General features: G+C 33.1%; 1 protein-coding gene across 1 annotated transcript in view; it reads right to left on the reverse strand.

The window, feature by feature from the left end:
• ckn (CRK like proto-oncogene, adaptor protein) overlaps window positions 1-10,699 on the reverse strand; it is a 580,084-nt gene extending 569,385 nt beyond the window's left edge. The window contains exon 1 of the mRNA XM_081732142.1: window positions 10,200-10,699. The gene's annotated coding sequence lies outside the window, so the exon portion shown is untranslated. The remainder of the gene's footprint in view (window positions 1-10,199) is intronic.
• Window positions 10,700-11,506: the final 807 nt, after the last annotated feature.

Below are 11,506 nucleotides of genomic sequence, written 5' to 3' on the forward strand. Positions count from 1 at the left end.
ATTAAATAAACAATTAGTTTCCCAAGAATTATGCTTTATTTTACAAATTGTGTTTTATTTTTTAAAGTTATAGTTTTTTAACCTTTGAAATAAGTTTTTCTGGATCCTTTAACAAGCAAGATCATATTCAAGGCAGACGCGTCATTTCGAGCTTCAAGAGGGGTAATTTCCCCCTTGAGTTTGAATTTTTTTGTCTACATTTTCATCAACAGGACAATAAAATACGAATGAAAAATGTGAAAATCAACTTACATTGGGGGTCTTGCCGCCCGTTCCCAAATCTGAAATAACAATGCTGTTAAGGGTAGCAACCATACAACTAAAGCATTTTTATGCTTTTTGCTCTTCGGGTTCTCTTCAAATAAGTCTATTTTTCCATAACAGAGGCAACAGATGTCATTGTTAAATATTTATTAAGTATTTTCATCGACTGACTTGTCACACGCTATTTTCTTGAATAGTAAAACGTCTCCTAATCGTAATATTTATACACTGAAAAGCGCTGGGCACAAAAATAACACAATATTCTCATTTACACACACGAAGTATCCGATTCTTTTTCTTTCTTTCTTTTTTTTAAGAAAAAAGATAACACAGACGAGTAAAGAAAGCAAGCTGGTGTGTTTACATAAATCATTTTGTTAACATATAGGCCTATAGCGCGCCATAGACGCACGCACTTGTATTACCAACATGTATGAAAGGTTTCTTTCATCATGCATCTTGAAAGAATTTTTTGCCCACACACGTACCAACGTGCTGTCCAACATACTGAAAGTAGTTGCAGAAATGTGGAGGACGAGGAAACGCGTGCTTTTTCTTTCTGCAACTGCACGACCTTGGCATGCGACGGAGGAGAGAGTCACGTGATTTCTTCCGCTGTCGTGATTGGCAGACCTAAATATAAAACAGGCACCTTGCATGAACGAGCCCATACACGGTAAACATGCATGCAGAACGGCAAAAACATCAAACATGTTTTCAGAAGATTTTGAAAACTTTCAACATGAATGAACGAGGCCATACACGATCAACTTGCATGTGGTTTTATCATTTTTCATACAAGTCGGGCTGTTTCTTCAGGCATGTGTTTACGTGTATGGGCCGCTTATGACGAAACAACTTTATGATTGGTTGTTTGACATATTTATTAAAATATGCGAAACTGCGCAGAATGTCAAGATCTGGCTAAAATTGAATTAACATCTAATATTTACATTTCCAAGTAGCCAATGCATGTACGAAGATTATCGTTATTATTATTTTGAAGAAGGCTTCTGAAGTATTGCATGAAGAAATATGGAATTTCACGCGTAGTGCTACAAAAGATAATATTTCAGAATTTCCATTTCATTTTGGTCCCATCTTGGTGTTGTGAGGATTAACAAGTAATGTTTATTAAAAGAATGGGTTCCTACTTTCTCATTAAATTACCGTGAAATGTAAGTATATAAGTCTATAACATCTAGGCCATTCAATCCTAAATAGGCAATTCTCAAATATTTAATTATAATAAAAATATATACAGTACTTGCAGTCCACCTAAAATAAGATGTTTGATATATTGAAAAAAAAAATGTTTCCGCAAACAAGAGGATCTCAATCTAAAGGTGCGTACATAAGATTTACATAAGATGCGTATGTAAGGTGCGTACATAAGATTTTTTAAATCCCGAGCCCAGCCCGTGAATTTACAATGTGAGGCCCGAACCGAGTCCGAAATATGTTTTAGCATTTAGGCCCGAGTCCGGCCCGAGCTCGCGTGATAATCAAATGAGCCCGAATTACAAAAACTTAATAATTAACGCAAAATTGTATTTTTATTGACAGCAATTAGAGGTTTAATTTTGGAGTTATGCTTTAAAAGTTCTCCAGAAAGAACGGTGCAATATATATCGTTGTGCAGTATATTTACAAAGCTAGGCCCGTAAAGGCCCGAGAAATATGATTGTATATTTAACAATTTACGGCCCAAGCCCGGGCAGGGCCCGAAGTTATATATGCTTTGTAGGCCCGACCCCGTGCAGACGTCTCAATCCCCTTTATTTAAACAGAAAGATTGATGTTCAGTACCAAAGTCTCGTGAGAAAAACAATATCGTATTTTTGAGATGTACGCGCGTTACTTTATGACACATGGATAATTAAACTTTCTTTTGATAAGTATAGACACTTTTCGGAAAAAGAAAATGTGTAAATGTAAGGTTTTTCATGATTAAAACATTTTGAGAAACTAAGTGTTCTTCATAAACATAGTTCATATCGGGCAATTAATATCAAATAAATTCTGTGATACCTATCGCTGATTAACCACGTGGACCAAGATCTAACAGAATTAAAAGTTTGTTTCCATCTGAAAAGTTTCGTTTTTTATTTTTTTCTCGCTTCTCAAAGTTTCCAAAAAACCGTCATTAGACATTTCTTATACATACATCCACAGTTACTAATCTTTGACTTAAAACAGCTTAAAATTAAGTAAATAAATAAGTACCAGCAATGCAGTGTGTACTCCACTGCACTAAAAAATGTCCGTCATTAATTTTAGCAAATGTTTATTATAAGTAGGAGTACACACTACATTTTCAATACAGTTAATCAACCCTCTCATCATAAACGCTGATCCTGGGGGGAAGGGCTCCCCTATAGTTTCCTTGGGCTCTCGTATTTGTGTTACATATTTCTGATTGATTTCTTGTAGAGAATATCGGAGAATGAAACACGTATCCGAGTGGTCTCCGGCGAAGATACAAAGAAATTGGCGCCACTGGCTCTCAGCATTTTCTTCCTTTTTTACGCCTTAAACTATGTTTAATTAAGGGACTTAATTCCATGTATTTTTGGTCTCAATGGCAATTAGAGACTTCCTTTCCTTCTATTTCCAGAAAATTTACCGAAGTCCAAATCCTAGTTTTGAAGACCTATAACAGAGTAATCAAAGGTCTGTTTAGCATAATGTTAACTTGGTGAGAATGAAATGTCCATTCCAGGTGTGTCATAGAAGGTCTTCCAGTCTTCCCTCCCAAGAAGTAAACGAAATGCCGGAAGAGGTGATAGTCAGTGAGTGAGATATTAGGACAATGCAGTGGGAGTAGAAGTGTACAAGGAGACCGTGCACGGTGGCTCAGTGGTAAAGCGCTTACCTCTTGTGCGTAAGGTCCCTGGTTCAATCCACAACCAAGTAAGTTTTTAATGTACAACATCGTGCCCGTGGTTTTCTCGGGCCACTCCCGTTTCCTCAAACATTCTCATTCCACCAAATCTTCTATTACCATTACCAAAACTTTATCATTGTCTCTCTCAACGTAAAGGGGATAAACGTGGGGCGTTAAACTAAAAAGATTTCAAATGTAAAACCTACTTCTGTGTCAAGCAATTCAGTTCTTAAAAAATTAAAATTATTAATACAAAATTGGCAAAATACGTATTTTTATAACATTAAATATTGTAGAATTTATAGTGAGCAAACATGGTAAAATACGATGAGTAATGTCTTTCTGATGTGGATTCAGTGTCCCAGAAATAAGTTTCATTGCCACCTTTACCCTTCAACTGAAACCGGAAAGTAGTGGAAATCTGATTTCCAGTTTCAACCTTGAACTGTCATGGTGAAAAACGATAATAGATGCGAGAAGCAGTTTTTTTTTTATATGGATTCAGTACCGCAAGAATAGTTTCCAAGTTTTTGATATGGATTCGGTACCACAAAAATAGTTTCCAGGTTTTTGAAATGAATTCAATACCGCAAGAATAGTTTCCAGGTTTTTGATATGGATTCAGTACCACAAAAATAGTTTCCATGTTTTGACATGGATTCAGTACCACAAGAATAGTTTCCAGGTTTTTACATGGATTCAGTACCACAAAAATAGTTTCCATGTTTTGATATGAATTCAATATCGCAAGAATAGTTTCCAGGTTTTTGATAGGATTTAGTACCACAAGATTTGTTTCCATGTTTTGACATAGATTAAGTACCACAAGAATAGTTTCCAGGTTTTTGATATGGATTCAGTACCACAAAAATAGTTTCCATGTTTTGATATGAATTCAATACCGCAAGAATAGTTTCCAGGTTTTTGATAGGATTCAGTACCACAAGATTTGTTTCCATGTTTTGACATAGATTAAGTACCACAAGAATGGTTTCCAGGTTTTTGATATGGATTCAGTACCACAAAAATAGTTTCCATGTTTTGATATAGATTCAGTACCACAAGAATAGTTTCCAGGTTTTTACATGGATTCAGTACCACAAAAATAGTTTCCATGTTTTGATATGAATTCAATATCGCAAGAATAGTTTCCAGGTTTTTGATAGGATTCAGTACCACAAGATTTTTTTCCATGTTTTGACATGGATTCAGTACCACAAGAATAGTTTCCAGGTTTTTGATAGGATTCAGTACCACAAAATTTGTTTCCATGTTTTGACATGGATTCAGTACCACAAGAATAGTTTCCAGGTTTTTGATATGGATTCGGTACCACAAGAATAATTTCCAACTCAAATTGTACTCCTCAATTGCAACCAGAAATATTAAAATTCTACTGTTAGGCCTACTTTTGGTTTTAATATTGTTTCTCAGATGGAGGGAAGATGGTAAAAGGGGGTGATAAACGATTTTTTGTATGAATACAGTATCCGAAGAACATATTTCATCCGGATATTATAGATTTGTTTTAATATTAAATTCACAAAGTTTAGAAGTCTACCACAGTTTCATAGTTATGAAACAAAATCCATTTAACTAACTCATTCATACTAGCTTTGCTATCTTGAATAACTTACACTAAAAATACAAATCGCTGAGCAAACCAAAGTTTATTTACAAAATAATAAATATGTGACAGTTTCATCAACTAACTAAACATATTGGCTTCATCAGACACTGTTTTGGTTTTGATTTTATTAGTTTCCCTAATGGGTGTGACCAGTGGCGGCGATTGGACGTTAAAAGTGGAGGGAGCAAGACATGATCTGAATATTTAGATATCAATGTTAAGTTTTTCTGATTGTTTCTAACACTTTGTTTGACGAAAGGTTGTATAATTATCAGGATACTTTCTTTTTCAGTTAAAATACCGTATATCTTGTTTCATATGTTATTAAGTAAATTGATAAGAGCAACGCAAGTAGGTACTAGTCCTCTGTACTCTTAAACAACGAAGGTGTAAGAAGAGATTAGATTCCTTGCTCATGAACATCTTAAAATTCTGTCTGGAAAATTGTGTGATCAGATTATTTAATAACAAATTTGCAAAACAAACAAATAGAAATGATAATATTAATCATCATCATCATCATCATAGGTATTCTGCCTTTATTGGCAGGTCACTTGCCGCAGCTGAAAAGCTTCCATGCTCCACGGTCCTCCGCTAACCTTTTCGTCTTCGCGTATGATCTTTCTGTTTTAATATCATCCATTAATTGTAGTCTCCTTCGCCCCCTCCCTCTCTTTCCCGCCACCATACCCTCTAGAACGTCCCTCATGATACAATCTATTCTTAGGCAATGTCCCAACCAGTTTCTCTTCCTCTTCCTAATAATATCTAAAAGTGTTCTTTTCTCACCCACCATTTCTAACACTCTCTCATTCGTTTTCCGCTCGACCCAACTAATTCTTTCCATTCTTCTCCACACCCACATTTCGAAGGCTTCCAGTCGATTTTCGTCACCTTTACGTAATGTCCACGTTTCCGCCCCATACAGTACAACACTCCACACGAAGCATTTTATGAGCCTTTTTCTCATCTCTTTATTCAAGGTTCCACAAAACAGACTTTTCATCATAGTAGTTAATGAGGCTTGTTGTGCAAAAGTTATATTAAAACTGGGGATTAATGAACAACTTATATTTTTAATGCTATTAAATGCATGTTATTACTCTTAGGAAATGAAAGACAGTGAATACTACAAGCATATGCTACGACATTTAAAGAAATACGTAATTGTAATATTACTTGCTTTGAATTGCAATTAAAGTGCAATTCCTGTAGCTTTCTTAACTTCACGGGAAGACAAATAAACAATACGTACTCACGCAACGATAAATAGTATATGACACCATTTTTTCTATGAACCAGTAATATATAAAGTAATATATAAAAAAACTTTACATTTCCAAATAAAAGTATGTACATTATGGGATTACTTCAAAAAAATGGGGGGCAACTGTCCCCTCTTGCTCCCTAATCACCGCCTCTGGGTGTGACCTTTCTGCTACATCTTTATAAGACTTCATACTTACACATATCATAGGAAGTCATATGTGGATTCATCATATACATAGGAAGTCATATTTCTTGTTTACAATAAGATTTTTAAATGCGTTTCAGAACAAAATTAAAAAGTACTTGTGTATTAGGCCAATCAAATTCGTATTCCTTGTCCTATACTGAGACTGAATTCTGTCTTGATATGGTGTAACAGCCTAAAAGACATAGGAGTCTATATGCAAAATGGACGAAATATAAGTGTACTCGCTACATGAGACATTCAGTGGTTGTGTTCGGTAGCACGAAATTATTGAATGTATAACGCATCTCTTAAAAATACAGTACTATTCCAAACATGACTTAAGACATTAATTAAATATCCCGAATGCCTAATGGAGAAAATTTTAAAATTCTAAAATATACAAAACGTATACTCTAAGTGTAAGTATTTAGTTCATCTACGTATTAGATAACTTGACTATTTAAACGGAATATTATATGGATATACATTATAAATGTGATATGCGTACTCAAAGTATTGTGTAATTGAAAAACGATCTTCTATCATCCGACTCAATGGGTGTTCGTGTTAGTCCCTACGTCTATCTCTTTCACAATAACTCTAGTAAAATTGATCCGATTTTAATGAATCTTGGTATGTAAATCCTTCCTACAATCTTAGGAATAACCTATTATTTTGGATTTAAATTCGTCAAGAATAAAGGGGTTAAATCTACCCCTTGATAGAAGTTTGAACAAATGGATAGTGCAGCAGCAAAACAATTATTCAGCTTAACTAAAAAAAAAAAAAAAAAATACTCGACTTCGATACACTATAATGTATATTTCTTTTGGGTTTTTCGATTATCTTTATTACTTATGGTTTAAATGAGTCAAAAATAAGTGTAAAAAAAGGAGGATAAGTTCGTCTGAAATTTGATGTCTCCTACTTTAAATAACATAATAAGAAAATTATCTTCGACAATTTTCATCAAAATCATTCGAGTTTGATACAGCATGAAGTATAGAATAGAATATTTTTTATTGTCATTAAATCTGTATACAGACAATAGACAATGTCGAATGAAAATATACAAGCAAATTCCATTTTTAACTATACCAATATATGTTTATCATCCTCAAACTTCTTAACATTATAATAGGGTACAGCAACTAACCAATCATACACTTTGTTTTTACATTGAGTAACAGGTAAATTTTGCATGTGTATTGGTAACCTGATGAATTTTGTACCTTGTATTGTATAGCTATTTTTGATTTTTGATAGTCTGCTATACGATATATCAACTTGTTTAGAGAACTTGTATTATATGGAGGAATATCTTGTCTACTCTGCATATCTAAATATTTTGTTTTACATATATTAAAACCTTCTAATATGTATATAACTTAACAACAGTCATAATTTTCAACTTACAAAACAAAGGTTTACAGTGTTTTTTATATGATGCACCACTGATTATTTTAATAACTTTCTTTTTGTAGTAGTAGAACCTCATTTATGTACCTAGGTAGTTACTATAACTGCAAAATAATTTTCCATATTCTATGGTACTTTGAAAAAAAAGCATAATATGTTGATGTTATGTAGTTGTTCGGAACTTTATCTCTTAAACTTCGTACTAAACTTATTATTCTTATTATTCTATATGTGCTTTCCACATTAATTACTTATCCAGAATGATACCGCGAAATTTTACATTCTTCATTGCTACCGGACACTCGTTCAATGAAAATATTTGTCTAGTAGTTTTATTTCATTAAGAAGAAATCCGTTTGCCTGAAACCATTCTTTTGTTTCTATAAAAGTTTCTTCATTCAATATCATTAGCTCTTTAAAATTATCGCTGTTGTTTTGCAAGGTTGTGTCATCAGCGTAAAGAGAGGATTTAACTGAGATATTCAGTGGTAAATCATTTATCATCAATATAAACAATAACGGTCCGAGTACAGCACCTTGAGGAACCGCATGTTTTATTGGAATACTATCCGATTTCATTCCACTGACATTAACAATCTGAGTGTGATCTTTTAGGTATGTTTTAATAAAGTCCAGACTTTTACCTTGAAAATCACAATATCCTAATTTTCTTAATAGCATATTATGTTCTGCACAGTCAAAAGCCTTGCTTAAATCACAGAACGTGGCCAATGCAAAATCCTTATTTTCAAATACTTCATATATACATTTTACTAAATTATCAATAACAGCCATCGTTGAGCTACCTCCTCTAAAGCCAAACTGTGAATGATTAAGCATTTTATGTTCATTAAGATACTGATACAATTGTTCCTTTACAACCATTTCTATAATTTTAGGGGAAAAAATGGGAACTAGTGATATTGGTCGGTAATTTGCTGGACTTAATCTTGTCTCCCTTTTTAAAGATTGGCACTACCTTACTTATTTTTAAAACATTCGGAAAAATCCCTTCACTCACACATTTATTGATACAAAGTGTTAGCGGTTCAGCAATGCAGTTAATTACAGTTTTTATAAAATTATTCAATGTATCGTATATTCTGTATCTTTGCTATTTGATAGTTTAAAAAAAAAAATTACTATGCGTATGATATCATCCTGTGATATCAGCTTAAAATCAAATATGTATGGAAATTTAATAAGTTTATCATTATTTTCATAATTATTGCATCCTATTTTGTTAGTACTATTTGTCATTATTTCAATAGAGTTTATAAAATATATTCCATGTCAGGTTCCCCAATCATCTTCACTGCTTGGGGTTGAAATTTGTCAAGAATGAAAAGGGTAACTTATCCTTTTCCTGATTTAAAAAAAAAAGTTTCACGATGCATTTCATTATATATATATATATATATATATATATATATATATATATATATATATATATATATATATATATATATATATATATATCTTGATTTGCGTATTCAAGGCGTATTTAATACACCTATTTTATATCATGATTGTTTAACTTAATATTTAATGGGAAAACATATATATATATATATATGTACACTCATGTCCAAAATTATTATCGCATGTCTATAAATATGTTGTTGTAGGAATATAATTTGATAATAAATTAGCCCGCTATTTCTTATGATGTTAGTATGTGTATAATCGGCAAAGACATGTATGTGGCAAATTTCATGTCAAAAGAGTAGTAAATAAGAACAATAAAACGAAAATAAAACTTTCTTGTCCGTTTAGCAACATTTGTTTTATTCATTCTAATTTTCCTATTTATAATTCTTTTCCTATGAAATTTACCACAAATATACATTTCCCGATTATACACATAGTATCAGTATTAAAAGTACCCTGCAAAATCATTATCAAATTATACTTTTACAAGAAGACAGTTATAGATATGCGACAATCATTTTAGACGTGAGTGTACTTTGCATCTATTAGATATCTTGATTGCCTTAATCGGATATTTAACGGAATATATATAGATGAATGAATTTTTGTCCGTTTTACCTGGTATTTGAGAGATTGAGAAAAGCAGACATATTTCACCTTCATTCATAATTTCTTAAAAATTATACCAAATTTTAATTCTATCTTCATGAACATATTTGATCAATAAGCAAACTTAAGATGTTGGCCATATCTGCATAGATTTTATACCAAGCATGCTTAGCTGTACGGAAATTCCTTCGCTGTGCGATATTTTCTAACCGTTGAATTACACAGTTTCATGATTAAACACAAACTTATTCCGAGAAGCGGGAATCAGAAAATCGAATGAAGAAGAGGAAGAAGAAAAAGTTATTATCGACCTTTCCAGCCAGTCAATGAACGAAATCCGTGCAATGAACTTGCGGTTATATCTTTTTTGCTGCCTGGTTCATTGCATGTTAAGGCTTTTATTGAGTTAGTAAGCACACAGGTTTTATAGGCTAAATAGTTAACATGTTAAAATAAAGACAAAAACACAAGCTTCATGCCAGAACTGAAATTCCAATACTCACCATAGATATGCAATTGATAATGTCTTCACTTTAAAACCTCAAAATACCTTTCGACAGTCGATTGTTTTTTGTTTTTTTCTCGGTCGTATTTATAACACGTGGTAGGTTATCCTGGATAAGCTTACACTACACAGAAACCACACACAGTATACGCACATGCGGGCATAGTTTTACGCACACGCACACACACACATATATATATAAGCTCCGTACGCAATTGAAGACCGTGTTTGACTGGTCGCAGCGCTACTAGGAGGGAGCTATTCGAACGAAATACCACACGAGACCCGGCGTTTTGTACATCACGAACAGCATGCAATCACAAGCAACCGCGGTATTGCACACGGATGACGTGTTGTAATTGTTGCTTTTCTTTGCCCTTGTTTTTTTATGTTTTGTTTTTGTATACTTTTGATTTGGAGGGGGAAGAAAAGCAAAGGAGGAGGAGAGATCTGTCCCCCCGGCACGGCTAACGAAATCACAAGCACGCCACGGGCATTGCTGTGGTATAACCTCCTCAAGCCCTCTTCAATAATACTGATCGGAATGGATCTGTCACTGGGTACAAGAACTGTGACAAGTTATCCTGTTCCTGTTCCGTGAATTGAACGATGTTTCAGAGCATGCTTTTGACGAAACCAAAATCACGGTCCTTGACATTATGTCATAGACAGGCCGTAGCCAGGATTTTGGTAAGAGGAATACAGGTCGTAGTCTCCTAAATTTAATCCTTAATAATAATAATAATAATAATAATAATAATAATAATAATAATAATAATAATAATAATAATAATAATAATAATAATAATAATAATAATCTATATATTAAAATGTTAGGTTAATATGTTTATCTCCAAAGAAAAGTTCGTATATTTGTCACCAATCCTTTCGAAATGAGATCTCGAAAACCACAAGTGCTAGAAACGCGCCGTTTTCACTTGTCGATTCCAAATTTTATGTGCATTGTCCAGTTCTAATTGAATATTTAAAAGACATGACCGTTATTTCTTTATTACATTTTTATGGGTATACTGGAAGTGTAGAAATTTAAAAAAAAAGTAAAGCATCATAACTTACGAGTTATACATTCCAACACAACATAGTCGTATACAGGGGTTAGTATATCTCTCAGGCGTTTGTTTCATGGCCAAAAGATAATGAAAAATGAAGGATAACCATTTCTCGAGGCTAAGATGAATCTTTATTGTTTGGAGTGTTTTGTCCAATGAATACCATATATATCACTGGCATTATAATTAATTGTGTATGTAATGTATTTGCTTATTACGTATTGCATGCAAGAAG

Source organism: Thermobia domestica, chromosome 11, assembly GCF_964235325.1.
Source record: "Thermobia domestica chromosome 11, izTheDome1.hap1.1, whole genome shotgun sequence".
In the NCBI taxonomy this organism is placed as follows: domain Eukaryota; kingdom Metazoa; phylum Arthropoda; class Insecta; order Zygentoma; family Lepismatidae; genus Thermobia; species Thermobia domestica.